We start from the raw sequence: 17,352 nt of genomic DNA on the forward strand, positions 1-17,352 counted from the left end.
CCCCATAGAGGAAACACAGAAGGGAGGAAGTCCTGCCAATTGCGGAGAGATGGTGGTCGATCCAGAAAGAAGCAGGAGAAGAGGCTAGCTCAACCTCTGAGTCTAGCCCAAGCTACAAGCAACCAAAGTCTAAAAGTACTGCTACAAGCTAACTGTAAACAAAATGTTTGGAACTGGGTAAGAACAGCGATTTTCTCTCTTCTATTTGAAAATTGATTTCCTGGGAGAGAAAAAAAAGAAAAACCCCAAGAAGCAAAAAGCCTCCAAAAGTGAGAAGGAGGGGGAATTTTGCCCCACACTCCTGCAGACAGAAGCAGCGAATTAAACCTTTCAGGGGGAATAGAAATATACTGATATAAAAAAGAATGTAAGACTTAATTTGGATAAGTTTGAAATCGGTGGAATCTATTTTCTTTTTATATCATCAAAATAGAAGTAAAGTATTACTGAAAGAACTGGTGCTGACATCTAGTGGTGGATGAGAATATTACAACAGCTGCTCTACTATAGAGACTGGCAAGGCCCAAGAAAAAATAAATTTGATCTTGATGACCTTCAATGTCTTAATAACAAAGAAGAGCTGTGACAAAAAAAGGAAACGTCTTAGGCTTTCTATAAAGTGAGAATTATAAACTCTTAAAAAAAAAGAACTGACCTTTCTGGATTGCAAATACTAACTCAACTGTGACTCTAAAGCCATCTGCAAAGAAAGGAAAATCCTGATTTTTGGCTATCATGGAAAACCAGAGATCTGCAGAAAGAATATACCAAGAAAAAAACAAATACTTTCCAGAATGAGATCTAAGCTATGTTGCAACTAATCCAAACAACAATAATGTCAAACTGTGAGGAAATTAAACATAACCTTGAAAACATAAAGGATGCTTAGATGGTCCATATTTTTATCTGCTTATAGCTTTAAAATAATTCACAAACCTGGGATAGAAATGGGCCATGCTGATGGCCTAAGTAGGCTTCCCTTACAATCTATTGATCCAGATCCAGCCCCTGCTGCTCAAATACTGTCCATTCAAGAGTTACCAGGATTTCCCCTTCACGCAGGGGACATAGCGGCTGAAACTGCTTCAGATAAGATTCTGAGCAGAGTTCTATCTTGGGTTTTCACAGGGTGGTAAGACAAAAGTCCGGGTCCTAAATTCCAAGCTTATTTTTTAAGAAGGCATGATTTATCAGCCCACAAAGGGTGTTTACTATGGGGAAATAGGGTTATCATACCATCTGTCTTAAGAGATAGGGTACTACAGTCTCTACATGAGGGACACCCTGGCATAGTGCGCATGAAAGTGTTAGCAAGGAGCTACCTGTGGTAGCCTGGGTTAGACAAGGCTGTTGAAGAGCAGGTACATGGGTGTGATATTTGTCAAAGGTCTAGACCCGAGATGCCTCAGGCACCTGTTCACAGATGGGAGCCAACACACATGCCCTGGTCCAGAGTACATATCGATTACGCTGGCCTATTTCAGGGGCAGTTCTTTCTAATTGTTGTTGATAGTCATTCAAAATGGCTGGAAGTTGTTCCAGTCTTTAGCATGACTTCGGCCAAAACAATCCAGGTACTCAGGAAACTTTTTGCCACTCATGGGCTTCCTGATGTCATAGTATCTGATAATGGGACTCAATTTACCGCTGCTGAATTTCAGGCCTTCCTGAGAACAAACATGATTAGACATGCCACTTCCGCGCCCTTCCACCCGTCATCCAACGGTCAAGCAGAACGGATGGTGAGAACAACTGAAGACTCACTAAAGTGCATCATCACAGGTGACTGGCATCACAGGCTCACAGAATTTTTACTTTGCCAGCACTCCACACCTTGTACTTCCATGGGGAAAAGCCCTGCAAATGCCTCATCACCAAACTGGACAGACTGCACCCTGACAGAGTGGCATCCGATGCTGCTCAATCCGAGCCCCCAAGGGGACTTCAACCAGGTGACATGGTCTGGGCCAGGAACTATGGACCGGGACACTTGTGGGTTCCTGGGAGGTTGGTTGACAAAATGGGGCCCCTATCTTACACAGTAGGGGTGGAGGGAGGGCATCTAGTGAGACGGAACATCAATCAATTAAGGAAATGATTTCCAGAACGGTCACTAACCGTAAGTGACAATCCCTCACATAGCTCTCAAGCTGACACACAGGTTAGCTCCTATTCACCCTACCAGCAATTTCAGCATTCAGTTGAGTTCCAGTCTGAGGAGGATCCAGAGGAGGCAGAGGTGCAACAGGAACCCCTGCAACAAGTGGATCAACCCATCATCACAGACCACTGTGCTGATCCTGTTTCAGGACCTGACTCTGGGGTGGGCCTACCTGACACGGCCAGCCAGAGAAATCCTTCAGAGTCTCATAGACCACCTGCATATAATAATGATTACGTGGTCAATTAGAGAAAGAGGTATGTAAAGAATTCTAGTAGGAAAAACATGCCTCTTGTTTTCTGAATTTTGTTAATTTATCTGTATATTTCATCTTGTAAGGGAAGTTACAGGAGAAGTCTATTCGTAGACGCATACTGGGTCATTGTGTACCACTTGTCAGTACAAGGATACTGGCAGAACAGAACGGTCTGTTGTGATCTTATTTATTTATTTATTTATAATGAGACTTGTATGCCGCCCTATCTCCGAAGGACTCAGGGCAGCTAACAACAATAAAATACAAATAAATACAAATATTAAAAAAGAATTAAATTGTGTCAAAGTCCCACTAAAACCAATAAAAAATTTAAAATCATAATTAAAAACCCCATTATCATCAGTCCAGTTTGGCCTGTTGGAAAAGATATGTCTTAAGGACACAGCGAAAGGACCGAAGGTCTGGGGCCATCTGTAGCTCCCGGGGGAGTTGATTCCACCAAGCAGGTGCCCCAACAGAGAAGGCCCTTCCCCTGAGGGTTGCCAGCCGACACTGTCTGGCCGACGGTACCCTGAGGAGGCCCTCTCTGTGTGAGCTCACAGGGCGATGGGAAAATGTTCCTGGCAGCAGACGGTCCTGCAAATATCCTGGGCCTAAGCCATGTAGGGCTTTATAGTTAAGAACCAGCACCTTGAATCTCACCTGGAGGGCAACCGGTAGCCAATGCAGCTCATGCAGGAGGGGTGTAATATGGGAGTATTGGGATGCTCCCATCACTACCTGTGCAGCCACATTCTGCACCAGCTGAAGCCTCCGGGTGGTGTTCAAGGGCAGCCCCATGTAGAGAGCATTGCAGTAATCTACCTGGGAGGTGACGAGTGCATGAGTGACCGTACGTAAAACATCTCGGTCCAGATAGGGTCGCAACTGGCGCACCAGGCGAACCTATGCAAATGCCCCCCTGGCCATGACTCAACATGATCTTCTAAACTGAATCGTGCATCCAGGAGGACGCCTAAGTTGTGCGCCCTATCAACAGGAGGCAACACCTCTTCCCCCATAACCAAAGATGGAAGATCTTGGACTACACAAGATGCCGATACGTAAAGCCACTCGGTCTTGGCCGGGTTGAGCTGGAGCCTGTTCTTCCCCATCCAGATTCGTACCGCTTCCAGGCACCGGGACATCACGTCGAGGGCATCACTGGGTTGGTTCGGGGTGGAGATGAAAAGCTGGGTATCATCTGCATATTGATGATACCTCACCCCGAAACCACAGATGATCTTACCCAGTGGCTTCATATAGATGTTGAACAGGAGAGGAGAGAGGACCGACCCCTGAGGCACCCCACAATCAAGGGACCTCGGGGTTGACCTCTGTCCTCCTGCCAACACCATCTGCGAATGGCCCGAGAGGTAGGAGGAGAACCACCGTAAAATGGTGCCTCCCAACCCCCGGAGACGTCACAGCAGGATACCATGGTTGATGGTATCAAAAGCCACTGAGAGATCTAATAGGACTAGGACAGAGGAATAACCCCTATCCCGAGCCCGCCAGAGATCATTCACCAGCGCGACCAATGCCGTCTCCATGCTGTACCTGGGCCTGAAACCCGATTGGTACAGCAACCCATAAGTACACGTCCGAGAATGTCGCGTTTGACAAAACGTCTACCTTGAGTGAGGTCAATCACTTAACCAAATACGGGGAAAGCTCATAATCCCTGAAAATGGGTGATAAAGATATCACCTTGAGTGGGGTCAATCACTCAGAATTAATGTTGGTGGTTGGGAGTGAGTTTTATAATCTTGAGAAAGGATCACAGAAGAATATAACCTTGAATGGGGTCAATCATTCATTGTATTAAAGTTTAAGTGTAAGATGCCAAGTTGGAGTGTTATAAAGTATACTGTCTGATCCTTGATAGGGGAAAGGGGTGTTGTGTATTAGGTTTTGGGAAACAGCTATTCACATGTTTGAACTCTAACAGTTCTGGCGGGTGTTTTAGTGGCAGGATTGTTAGGTTCAATCTGATTGGCTGAACGAACGTATATAAGCTTGCTTGTACTCCCTAACCCCTCAGTACTGATAAGTAAAGGTAAAGGTTCCCCCGCACATGCGTGCTAGTCGTTTCCGACTCTAGGGGCCGGTGCTCATCTCCGTTTCAAAGCCGAAGAGCCAGCACTTGTCCGAGGACGTCTCCGTGGTCATGTGGCCGGCATGACTAGACGCCAAAGGCGCACGGAACGCTGTTACCTTCCCACCGTAGTGGTCCCTATTTTTCTACTTGCATTTTTACGTGCTTTCGAACTGCTAGGTGGGCAGAAGCTGGGACGAGTAACAGGCGCTCACTCTGTTACGCGGTGCTCGGGATTCGACCCGCCAAACTGCCGACCTTCTGATCGACAAGCTCAGCGTCCTAACCCATAATGACTGCTAATTAAACATTAGTTGGTTTGTACTCATCTGCCTGGCATCTTCTCTACATGTCAGAACCTAATACTTAATACCTTCTCTGATTGATTGGGATTCCTGCAGACAGGAGGGGTTGGGCTAGATAGTCTCAGGGGCTCCTTCAGATTTATGAAGGTAAGAATTGTACATAATCTAATCATAAACCCATAAGATAGAATTATTTAAAATGCATCCAACTTTTTTAAAAATTAGCAATTTTTAATATCAAAATATATCTGTCATGATGCCTTCTCTTTGGAACATTATCCTCTGAGTGATCTTTGGAATATTATCTCTATGAATAATTAAATTGGCCAACATTCTTCCTTTTTTGTGATACAAAGAGGCTCAGATGATTCTTCTGCATCTCCTTTGGATGATTTCTAAAAGTAACCAACTTTGATGGATCCTGCTCAGTACCACATACCTGCCACGCCTGCAGCCTTGGATACTCCAATCTCTCTTTGACCTCTTTGCTTCTCCTCCTGGATCTGGAGGAATATGCAGCACTCAAGGCCTGGGCCAGAGTCCGAACGATACTGTACAAATGGGGGTAATTTTGGATCTGGATCCTGTTCCTTTTTTCCTGGGTCTCCAGTGGGGCTTTCTGGGTGCATCTTCTCCGGCCTTTGACAGAAAAGATGTGCTTTGAAAGAGAACAGTGAAAATACTCATCTTCAACCTTGGGTTTCAAAAATAAATATGGTTGAAGTGAATTATATATTTGCTTAGTTTTCTTCTGCAAAAAAAAGGCCCAAATACTATGGACATATTTGAGAAGTTTGTCCCTTCTAATTGTGAAATGGCCCAAGACTGTCAAAATCCAGACTTTCCCTTCAATGGGTCCTGGCAGACGCCTAAGTGCTAAATGGAAAGGAAGAATTGTGTTCCAAATGGAAACATATTCTACAAAGTGAACAAAGACATTGACTTGTCTCCACTTAGAGAGGACATCCCTGAGGGCTGCTGTGTGACCAGTTGTTGAAAGTTGTTGTGATATAACAATACAAATTCCATTCTGGACAAGCACAGGAGTAAAAGTCCTCATGAAATTTGCTCCCTTCTCTGTATCTGAAGCAAAGAGGCCAATCAAGGTCCATCTAAAATGGAGCAGCAGTTGGACAATTGCTGGATAACTGATCCCTTCTTTGGGGAGCATCTGGTGGAAAAAGGGGAATTTCCTTTTATCACTCAGAGCCTCTGAAACAGGTTCAACGCTGATCTGAAAAAGGAATTAAAAATGCTGTGTTATATTTGGAGTCAGATCAAGTCCCAAATGCTAGTTTTTAATAACTTCTTATTAATTCTCACAGACATACTACAATAATTTATTGTTGACTAGCCATTATGTCATATCAAAATACATAATGTAGAACACAGACCATTAATAAGTTTCTGTATAAAAACAGAATGGAAGAATAAGAATAAAGAATTGAAGTTATTTCTGTATCATTCCTACAATTTACCATAATCATATCCGCATATCCAGATCTCAACTGAACTGTTTTGTTCATACAATGGGCTGTATTATATGTATTTTTTAAATTCTGATGGCCCAGGATATATATTATTTTAATATATGGATCCCAATAGATCATTGGTGTGATGTTCGGTCCAAGATACTCATCTCTTCCTTTCTTTGACAACTGACATTTTATCCCCTGCCATTCTGATGGGAGGGGGAAGGGAGGCTGACGGATGTATTTCCTTTACTTTGTTCTCTCCATCTTTGATGTATCTCTTTGGGTGTTGAAAAGGGGGAGGAATATGCTGGGGCCATCAGCCTGACCTCCACTCCACTGCAACGCCTGGGAACTGTCCCATTATTCCAGTTCCCATAACAACTTCACACCTGAGGATTGGCTGGAAACAAACTGGACAATTGGGTACTGGGGAGGGGTTTGAGAAGGGAAGTTTTAATAGAATGTTTTGTGTGGGAATTCTTTAGATTTTGCCTTGCCTTTCTGCCTTCACCGTCTCTCAATAAAAGTTCCTGTTGAATCCATGCCAGTTTCAAGAGTTCTGCTTTCCTGGGAGTATTAGCTGAGGAAGGACCTTCCACATTCCAATAATAGAAGTGTTCACCAGTTGTACAAAAGAAAGGGAGAACACACCTCCCAATATAATTTGCCAGTTGTACAATCCAAGATGCCTTTAATTGAAATGTTATAGTTCTAGCAGAGAGAATATTGGGAGTCTTCCATAGTTTTAATTGTACACTAATAATTATATACACTGATTTTAGACATATATTGCATAAATTCCCAATTCAGCTCTGAGGGCAGCAGCTGAAGTCCTTTTATTCATCCTTAAGATACATCTCAGAAGCTGTCACTGGGTTTGTTCCAGTAGTGATGCGTATTAAGCCCCAAACTTCAGTTTGATATAAGGGCTTGGGGTAAGTTTGGCATTATATACTTTAATAAATAGAAAGAAAGCTGGATAGCTATGTTTTTTTTTTTAAAGTAATAAATTCACTTGTGCTTTTTTCTCTAAGTGGCACCTTTGATGATGTGGGAAGCAATATCCAGTCTCAGTGAAAATTACCCCACGGGAAGGAAAGTGTTGCTTGCTCTGTTGGCTCACCATCAAATAGGCATCTATGGCTGTGATGTTGCTTTTGAAAGACCATAACTTTGATTAATCAATAATCATTGAATGATTATATAAGTGGGAGCAAAGGTTTTTTAATAGCCTACACAATCCAATTTATGAGTATGATAAAAATAAATTATCAGCATAACTATAACAATAAAGGGCCCCTGTGTGTTCCCACAGAGAGGGCCTCCTCAGGGTGCCACCGATCAGAGAATGTCGATTGGTGGCCCCCAGGGGGAGGTCCTTCTCTATGGGCGCCCCGGAGCTATGGAATCAGTTGCCGGTTGAGCTCCAGATGGCGCCCGCCCTCCGCTCCTTCTGACGCGATCTGAAAACGCATTTGTTTGAACAAGCCGGCTTGGCCTGATAGGGGGGGGGGTTATTGCTCTTAATATTTGTATTTATCGTTTTTACTTGGGCATTATGTTTAATTCCTTTTTAACTTTTGTATTTTTTGTATTTTATACATCTGCCCTGTTCACCGCCCTGAGTCCTTCGGGAGAAGGGCGGTATATAAATAAAATTAAATAAATAAATAAATAAATAAATAAATAAATAAATAAATAAATAAATAAATAAATAAATAAATAGAAATATGTTTTGAATATCTGAATATGCATTGGAAAGTCCTCTCCAGGGACCTTATTGCTCTTCAGGACATTTATGATGAATCTGAACATGAAAACAATAGGCTAGAACATAGTTGGCATAGTCTCTAATATGGAGCTCTTGACTTCCATAGAATAGATGTGGTTGGATCTATTGCTCACCCATCACCATCCCACTCAGGTAAAGGAATACACACACAAACCTGTGGGACCTTGTAGATGCCTACTAACATTGACATCTGGATGGAGATGTCCCTGGCAGCTCCATCAAGAAGAGCCAGGAGGTTCTCTTTCCTTACACAGCTGTAATTGGGGACGTTGGCTTCTCCAGTGGAGAGAATGTCCAGCAAGACATCTGAAGTGCGGAAAGTGCTAAAATAGTTGTCGTGGATGTTGTAGCCCAGTGTGAGATTGTGCAGGAGCTGGTGATTCTTGTTGATAAGTTGAATGGCAAAAATGAAGCGTAAGGTTTCTGAATAACCAAAAGAAAGCCTACTGGGAAAAAATGTTCATGTTATTATCAGCAACAGCAATAACAAATTTCATAAAAATTCTCTCCTCTTTGTCTCCACAAACCTACTGACCCTTAAGCCAACACTGATCCCAAACCAAGGATCTGTTGGTTCTGTAGCTAAGTGATGAACCCAGGATTGTACAGGGAGAATAAAATAATCTCAACTTCCTTCAGGTTGTTTTCCGTCCCATTTTTGGATTTCAGTCTTTCACAAAATAAGATAAAAGAGGAAAAGTGAGGAAATCAAAACCATTCAGGAAATTAAACAGATCCTGTAATATAGAATTAAGTGAAATAAGAAAAAAAAGGAGAGTATTAAAACTGCAAATAGAGGGAACGAAACTCCATCACTCTGAACAACTTACGAATGAGATGGATTAGAAGGAGGACTGTTGAAAGGGAACATTATATGTGATATTTCTGTTGCAGTGTTGATCATAGGAATGAGATGGTCTCCCGGGCTGTAATAGCTCCATGGTTGTTTTCCATCCTGGTGCTCCAAACTCAGCGGGCATTTCATTCTAAGCTTCTGAGAGACTCGCTGGGATACCAGCAGCATCAGAAGCAGAAGCAGAAGCAGAAGGTCCATAATTCATGGGGTGAATCAGTTCTTAACAAAAAGAACAAGATTAGTTAGAAGAATTCAAAGCACTCTCACAATTTGGAAATGCTTTCCTGATTCAGACAGAGACGAGCTTCACCTGGAAAAGGAAGAAAAGTACATTCAAGAGCACAGTCCCTTTCTGTCTGAAAACTTGTGCCATACAAATGCGACCTAAGATATTTATCCTTTTCTGATGAAGGATCTTTTCCATGTTGCTGCAGTCTGATGTGTACATCAAAGACAGTCACTGGAGAAGGAGCAGAAACTTGGGGTGGTGATTATTACAGGGAGAAGCAACTTTTCCACTGGGGGCCCTAAACTTCTTTGTTGATGCATGTCAGGGGGGGTTAGCAGGAGAAAAACATGTTAGTGAAAAACCACAAAAACACGCTTGGGACCCTGTTCTGTAGTGGTTGTGGTACCTCCTGTGAGGATATATCCAGAAAATGATGCGGGAGGAAAATAGCTCAATAACAAGGGAAATGACTTCTGGCCTCTTGTCTCCGGAGACTCCTGGGGAAGGTCAGCCAGAACTATGGAGTTTGGTGACACTGTAAGATGGTGTCACTTAATTCTACGGCTCTCTTTGAATGACAAGGAATCAATCAATAGCCTTGAACCCTGCCTAATGTTAAATGTTGGCCCTGCTAGGAATTTTCTCTTATATTAGATCCCCATAGATGAGTCCTAAATTGGAGCTGGTTTTGACATTGCTTGTGCCTGAAGTGAAATTACACTTCCCATCATTTCTAGCAATATAAATTTTTGGATGAGAGGCAAAAAAAGTGACAGTCTGTGGACTATATCATCGGGTAAAGAATGAGAAAGTTATGGAGTGGATAGAATTTTTTTTCCTTTGCCACTGTGTTTGTTGTCCTTCATAGTTCATTTAAGACAAATCCTTTCCATTTTGAAATGTATTAGTTTATTAAATAATAGATAGATAGATAGATAGATAGATAGATAGATAGATAGATAGATAGATAGATAGATAGATAAATAGATAGATAGATATATCAACCATAAGCATAATAAAGTCCCTTCAGTTGGATTCACCAACATTTCAATGAATGACTTGTTATGTACTGGGCTCTTGTGAAACACCACGTGGGTTGCTGGAGCAGCTAACGGCTCTCCAGCAACCCAGACTTTAAGTCTCCTGTGCTGCAATTGGCTATCTCCAGGCGGCAATGGTTGATTCAAACCTATTGGCTGCCGCTTAGGGGCTAGACTATATATTGTGGCTAGTTGCAGACATTTCCCAGTACAGTTCCAGCAAGAAATAAATAATGAGTTATCCTGTACTCTGTTCCACATCTTCATTCCTGCACCAAAGAACCTGCTATTTAACATGGCGACGAAGGTGGGATCCTGCTTCACCGAATAAAGAGCTGAAGTCTTCGAGGGAAAGGCAGCACATGCCGGAGGGAAGAGGCATCCCCCCCCGCAAGGTTGGCTAGCAACTACGATAGTGACCTTGTGCTCAGTGGACTCATTCCCTGAGCCTGAAGCAGGATCCGGAAGAACGCAGGAACCAGAAAGAAAGAATGCCAAAGGTTGGCAACTGCAAGAATTTGACGTGAAACACCCGGAGGAATGGCCATCATATCTATCGCAAGTAGAAAACTACCTCAGAGCCAATCAGATCACGGAAGAAGGGCTGAAGGCTGCAATGCTACTCTGCATGTGCAGTCCTGCTACCTTTGATTTAGCCGAGAACCTTTTCACGCCAACACCAATCTTATGCAGATCTTATGCAGATCTTATGCAGATCTCGAAAAGAGGCTAACCGGGCACTTCCAGCCCAAGATGTCTGAGATAACTTTGTGGTTCCAGTTTGACCAAAAAGTGCAGCTTTCCGGGAAGTCAGTGTTGGAGTTCATAGTGGGCCTAAGGCAGGCCATACGTCTATGCAAGTTTTCAAATTTAGAACAGCGACTACGAGACCGGCTCGTCTGCAGGCTATGGGACAGAACACTTCAGCAGAGACTATTTGCTAGGCCAAATTTAACTTTCTCCAAAGCACAAGATGAGATGATAGCCGATGAAGCTCCCAGGGGCGCCGTTCAAACTGTACAGCCTGCCAAATCGACAAAGTTAGAAGAAACGGTCCACTGTGAGGACACCAAACACACCGAAGAACTCTCTGAGGAAGAAGATCCTGAAATCAACCGACTCCAAAAGCAACCCAACGCGCCACCCTGCAACGGCCAGCCACGAGAGGACAATTACAAGGCAGTTCTCTTACCGAGATGTAAGGGGTGCAGCAGCAACCATTTTCGTGCCAACTGCAGATTTTGTTCAGCCACATGTAGAGCTTGCAGAAGGACAGGCCACATCACGGTGGTTTGCAGAGCCTGACAGAGAGACCGGCCACCCAAACACCAGTTGGAAGAACTGACTAGGAGAGGTACTGGGGCCCAGGGCCCAGTTAGCGTGGGATTCTTCAGAAGCTATAGAAGCGTATGCTGCACCAGGGCTCGACACCCCCTCAAACCCAAACTTAAGCTCATGGTAGAGCTACAAGGAGTTCCATGTAAGATGGAATTGGACTCCGGCTCTGCAGTCTCAATCATTTCTCAAGACACTTTTAACTTCATGTGTAGGCACAGTAACAATTGGGCCAAACTAAGACCCTCAGATATAATCCTAATGGATTTTCAAAACACACATGTTAAAGTTAAGGGAAAAGCCACCTTGTTGGTTAAGTTTAAAGGGTTTTTGGGGCACCTGGATGTCATAGTAGTAGGGGGGCAGAGGTCTCATTGGACTCGATTGGTTTGATGCCTTAGGTATTCAGATTACTGGTATAAACCAGACAGAAACTCCAGACCTCGCCTCAGTGTGCGAGTAACACGCGGATGTTTTAGATTCAACCCTTGGAACATACACAGGCCCACCTATCTCATTTAAGCTTGATCCCAACGTAGTTCCAATCAGGGTTAAGCCTCGTAGGGTCCCCTTTGCCTTAAAACATAAAATTGATTCCGAAATTGATAAGCTGGTAGAACAGGGCATGTTATAGCCTGTTGATGGTGGGGAGTGGGAAACTCCTATAGTCACCCCACTTAAAGCCAATGGAGAAGTTTGCATTTGTGCTGATTATAAATGCACACTAAATAAAGCCCTCTAGCAACACGCTTACTCGATCCCAGTGGTCAACCATATTTTAGCCTCCTTGCAAGGGATACTATTTTTGCTAAACTGGATTTAGCACAGAATTGCTGGTTGATGAGGCCACAGCCGCGGCTCAAATGATTGTGACTCACAGGGGGGCTTTCAAAGTTAAATGCTTACAGTTTGGAGTCAGTGTTCCACCGGGTATTTTTCAGGGCATCATGGAGCATACACTCAAGGGTATTCAGGGCGTCTGCCCTTATTTTGATGATGTTCTTATTGCAGGGGAAGCCCCAGAAGTGTTGGCCAGTAGGCTCAAGGCTGTTTTGCAGAGGCTTCGCAAAGCAGGCCTCAAATTAAAAAAGAACAAGTGTAGTATTGGGGTTTCTTCAACAGAATTCCAGGGTTTCTGCATTGATGCTAACGGCATTCACCCTGCTGATTCTAAAGTGAAGGCCATTAAAATGGCTCCAAGGCCTAAATCAAGAGGAGAGCTACAAGCATTCTTGGGTCTCCTAAATTTCTATCACACATTTCTACCTCATAAGGCTGCAATAGCAGAGCCCCTCCACAGGCTGCTGGATAAGAAAGCTCCATGGAAATGGACTAACTTACATGAAAAAAGTTTCCAGGAATTAAAAGCACTATTGTCAGAAAAGTCCACTCACTACAAAGAGTCTAAACATGTATGTCTTGCATGTGACGCATCTCCGTATGGGGTGGGGGCAGTTTTAAGTCACATAGAAAAAAATGGGAAACAGGTTCCAATAGCATTTTACTCAAGGACATTGTCTTCTGCTGAGCGCAACTATGCTCAGATTGACAAAGAGGCCCTAGCCATCATTGCTGGAATAAAAAAATTCCATGACTATTTATATGGCAGGGAGTTCACAATCTACACTGACCACAAACCTCTGTTGGGACTTTTTACAACGGACAAACAAATCCCCCACATACTATCTCCAAGAATGTTGAGATGGTCCATTTTCCTATCTGCATACAATTTTAAATTAATTCACAAACTGGGCAAGGAAATGGGCCATGCTGATGGCCTCAGCAGACTACCACTGCCACTAATGGATCCAGATCCGGCTCCTGCTGCTAGAATATTGTCCATACAGGACATACCTGAGTTTCCCCTCCATGCAGGGGACATTGCTGCTAAAACTGCCACGGATAAAATACTTAGTAGAGTGTTGTCATGGGTATACATGGGCTGGTTGGAAAAAAGCCCAGGCTCAGAATTTCAAAGCTATTTTGTCAGGAGGCATGAGTTATCTGCACATAAAGGGTGCATTTTATGGGGAAACAGAGTCATAATTCCCACTTCCCTAAGAGACAGGGTTTTACAATCATTACATGAAGATCATCCAGGCATTGTCAGAATGAAAGCTTTAACTAGAAGCTACCTCTGGTGGCCTGGCCTTGATAAGGCCTTTGAGGGTCAAGTCCATGGTTGTTATACATGCCAGCAATCTAGGCCTGAAATGCCACAGGCTCCAGTTCACAGTGGGGAGGAAATGCACACTGCCTGGTCTAGGGTTCACATAGACTACACTGGGCCCTTTCAGGGGCAGCTCTTCCTGATAGTAGTGGATAACCACTCAAAATGGCTGGAAGTAATTCCAGTTCCTAACATGATGCAGAGCTGAAAATGAGCCTGTAAACAAGAACTCAGCTCCAGCTTTGGAAATTAATCATTGGGGGGAGACGGGGGCAAATATGCTTCTCTTGCTGAAAGGAAACATGGCTGAGATGCGGTGATGAAAGAACAAGCAACATTGACTGGTTAATGCCCAGGTTTGCTGCAGTCCTGAAAAAAATCCCTGCAGATTGAGACCCTAAATGGGGTCAAGGGCTCTTCCCTGAGAGGCATTGCAATCCTGGATCTCAGGCTGGGTCTCCTCTACGCTTTTCTGGCTCTAGGGCATACTTGGCCTCTGGTGGGACGTGAAGGGCCCACCATGAAATGGGGGAGGCGACAGAGGGGCCAATACAAAGCAGCAGATAGATCAGACCTAAACAAATCCCATAATTGGTCATCAGGAAGTTGCAGCATGACATTAAATAAACCAAACCTTTCCTGACACCAACATATGGATCCATGAAGATCTTGCAGTAAATATGTGAGACAACCAGCGGAAGCTCCGATTCTTAAAATCTGCAATGTCGCGTGGTTGAACGGAGAGACGGACACTTGAGCTGGGTAGTATTTCTTTATTGAATCAGAAATGAAGCTGGGGCAAAGGGGTTATCTGGCGTCTCTTTATACCTGCCCAGGTGAATGGTGACCAATAGATTTAAACCTGGGCTTCCCGCCAGTGCAGGTGGCCAATGGATTTAAACCCTGGCTTCCCGCCAGAGCTGACCATGCCCTGGGGCTGTCAACGACTCGCTCTATTCAGGCTTTCCTCCCAAAGCGGTTATAGCCTGGAGCTGTCCAGCCCCCTGCTGTGCTGACATTTCCATGTATGCTTTAAAGGCATACACTACAAAATCTTTTGTAGTTTCTCCTTGCAATGTCTTCCATCTTGCTTTCTGCCCTGGACCTCCCCCACGGCTGCTCAGCCCTAAATAAAGAAACTGGGTTACACCTGAAGTAATGTGGGAATCTCCTGCTTTGCCAGAATATGCAATCACTCATGGGTGGCCCCCAGTCTTCCCAATGTTTGGGGGGGGGAGAGAAGGAAGGTGTGGCTATGTAAGGATGGGGAGGGTCTCCTTTCCACTCTTCCCCCCTCCCCAATTGTTCTGTTTTCCTCAGGGGCTGGAGGCTCTTCTCACTCTGGCAAAACGTCCAGGAGACTCTGCCAACAAACCAAGGCTTCCTGGAACCAGCCTAGGGTATTCGGCCTGTTGCCATGATTGTGGCTGGCTTTACCCCCAGGATCCAATTCCTTGATGGTTCTACAGACATTGGGATAAGATGCTGGGAACTTCTATTGGAAGGAAGCCAGGGGAAAGGGAGGAATGGCTGGGGAGGGGGCGGAGTTTTCAGGCTGGGTATTGTGTCTCCTCCTTCGGGCTGCTGGGTCTGCAAGAGAGGCCTGGAGTCCTGGCAAGCTCTGCAAAGGAGCAGAACAGGAAAGGTCAGGTTTTTCTCAGCAGCTTCTCATTTTTATAAGGGGGAGGGGATTAAGGGATGAATTTAAGACCTTTTTTGCCCCTTAAGCCACCTTCTCTAGAGCAGTCCAGAAGATGCAACCTCAGCCATTAATCACCCATTAATCAGGGGAAGAGGCTGCCTTCAGAAGCTGTGGGTGATCCTTGTGATGATGCAACCTATTATCATATATGGTGGACTTGTAAAAAAGTTAAAGGTTTTGGATTAAAATTTGGTGGAATATGCAGAAGATATTTGAGAAAAAGATAAGGTTTTCTCCACAGTTATTTCTGTTGGGTATTATTACTGATTGTAGTGTTACAGAAACTAAGTTGATGTTGAATTTAATAACGGTAGCAAGACTCTTGGTAGCGCAATATTGGAAGAAGGAGGAACTGCCTACTATAGAAGAGTGGACTTTAAAAGTTTCAAACCTGGCGGAAATGGCAAAGATTTCAGCACATTTGAAAGAACAATCGCAACAGAGATATATTTTGGAATGGAGAAGATGGATTGATTATATTCAGAATAAATATGGGACTAGAAAGTTTCATTTAGTATATGAATAAGTATTAGTATTATATGATGTATTATTAATTAGTTATTATTATTTAGTTATGTTAAGAGGAGTTAAAGTGCGATAGAATTTAAAGTGTCTTTTTTAGTTGGTTAGCATATTTTAGCTTAAGTTGGTTAAAGTTTATAACCTGTATTCAGCTCTGGGAAGTCGGGGGGGGGGAGGGAGGGAGGGAGTTTATGTTTTTAAAATGTATTTTAAAACTTTTCAATAAAAAAAAGAAGTTGTGGGTGATCCATCACTGGAGGATTTCAAGAAATGACTGGGCGATCCTTTGTATGGAATGGTCTGGGGTCTCCTGCTTGAGCAGGGTGTTGGACTAAAAGACCCCCAAGGTCCCTTCCAGCTGTACTCTGATTGAATCTTAAGGGCAGGAGCCTCATTGTCAAAAACTGCTATGAGGTAGTCCTCAACTTACAATGATTTGTTTAGTGATCAAAGTTACAACGGCACTGAGAAAAGTGACTGATGGCCAGTTTTTACACTTAACGACCATTGCAGCACATGATCAAAACTCAGGCACTTCGGAACTGGCATGCATTTATGACACTTGCAGTACCTTGGGGTCATGGCTTCACCATAAGATTTGCTTAATGATTGCATGATTTACTTAATAACAGCACTCATTTGCATAACAACTGAGGCAAAAAAGGTTGTAAAAATGAGACAGAACAACTGCCTTGCTTAGCAACAAAAATTGTGGTCATAAGGGGAGGACTACATTTATTTCCTCATAGTCCATTGAAACTCTTTATAGATTACTGCCTTGTTGTGGTGAAGGAGCTTGTGTAACTCAATGAAGCTATGAGCTATGCCGTGCAGGGCCACCCAAGACGGACAGGTCATAGCAGAGAATTCTGACAAAACGTGATCCACTGGAGAAGGAAATAGCAACCCATTATCCAGTATCTTTGCCATGAAAACCCTATGGACAGTACCAAAAGGCAAAACGATATGACGTTGGAAGATGAGCCCCTCAGGTCGGAAGGCGTCCAATATGCTACTGGGGAAGAGCAGAGGGCTAGTACTAGTAGCACCAGAAAGAATGAAGCGACTGGGCCAAAGCCGAAAGGACGCTCAGCTGTGGATGTGTCTGGTGGTGAAAGGAAAGTCCGATGCTGTAAAGATTTTTTCTCCATAAAAACCTGGAATGTAAGATCCATGAATCAAGGAAAGCTGGACGTGGCCAAACAAGAGATGACAAGACTGAACATCAACATCTTAGGAATCAACGAACTAAAATGGACAGGAATGGGTGAATTTAATTCAAATGACCAGCAGGCATACTACTGTGGGCAAGAATCCCTCAGAAGAAATGGAGTAGCCTTCATCGTCAATAAAGGAGTAGGAAAAGCAATACTGGGATACAATCCCCAAAATGACAGAATGACCTCAGTGC

This window comes from Vipera berus (assembly GCF_964194415.1).
Source record: "Vipera berus genome assembly, contig: HAP1_SCAFFOLD_28, whole genome shotgun sequence".
Taxonomy (NCBI): domain Eukaryota; kingdom Metazoa; phylum Chordata; class Lepidosauria; order Squamata; family Viperidae; genus Vipera; species Vipera berus.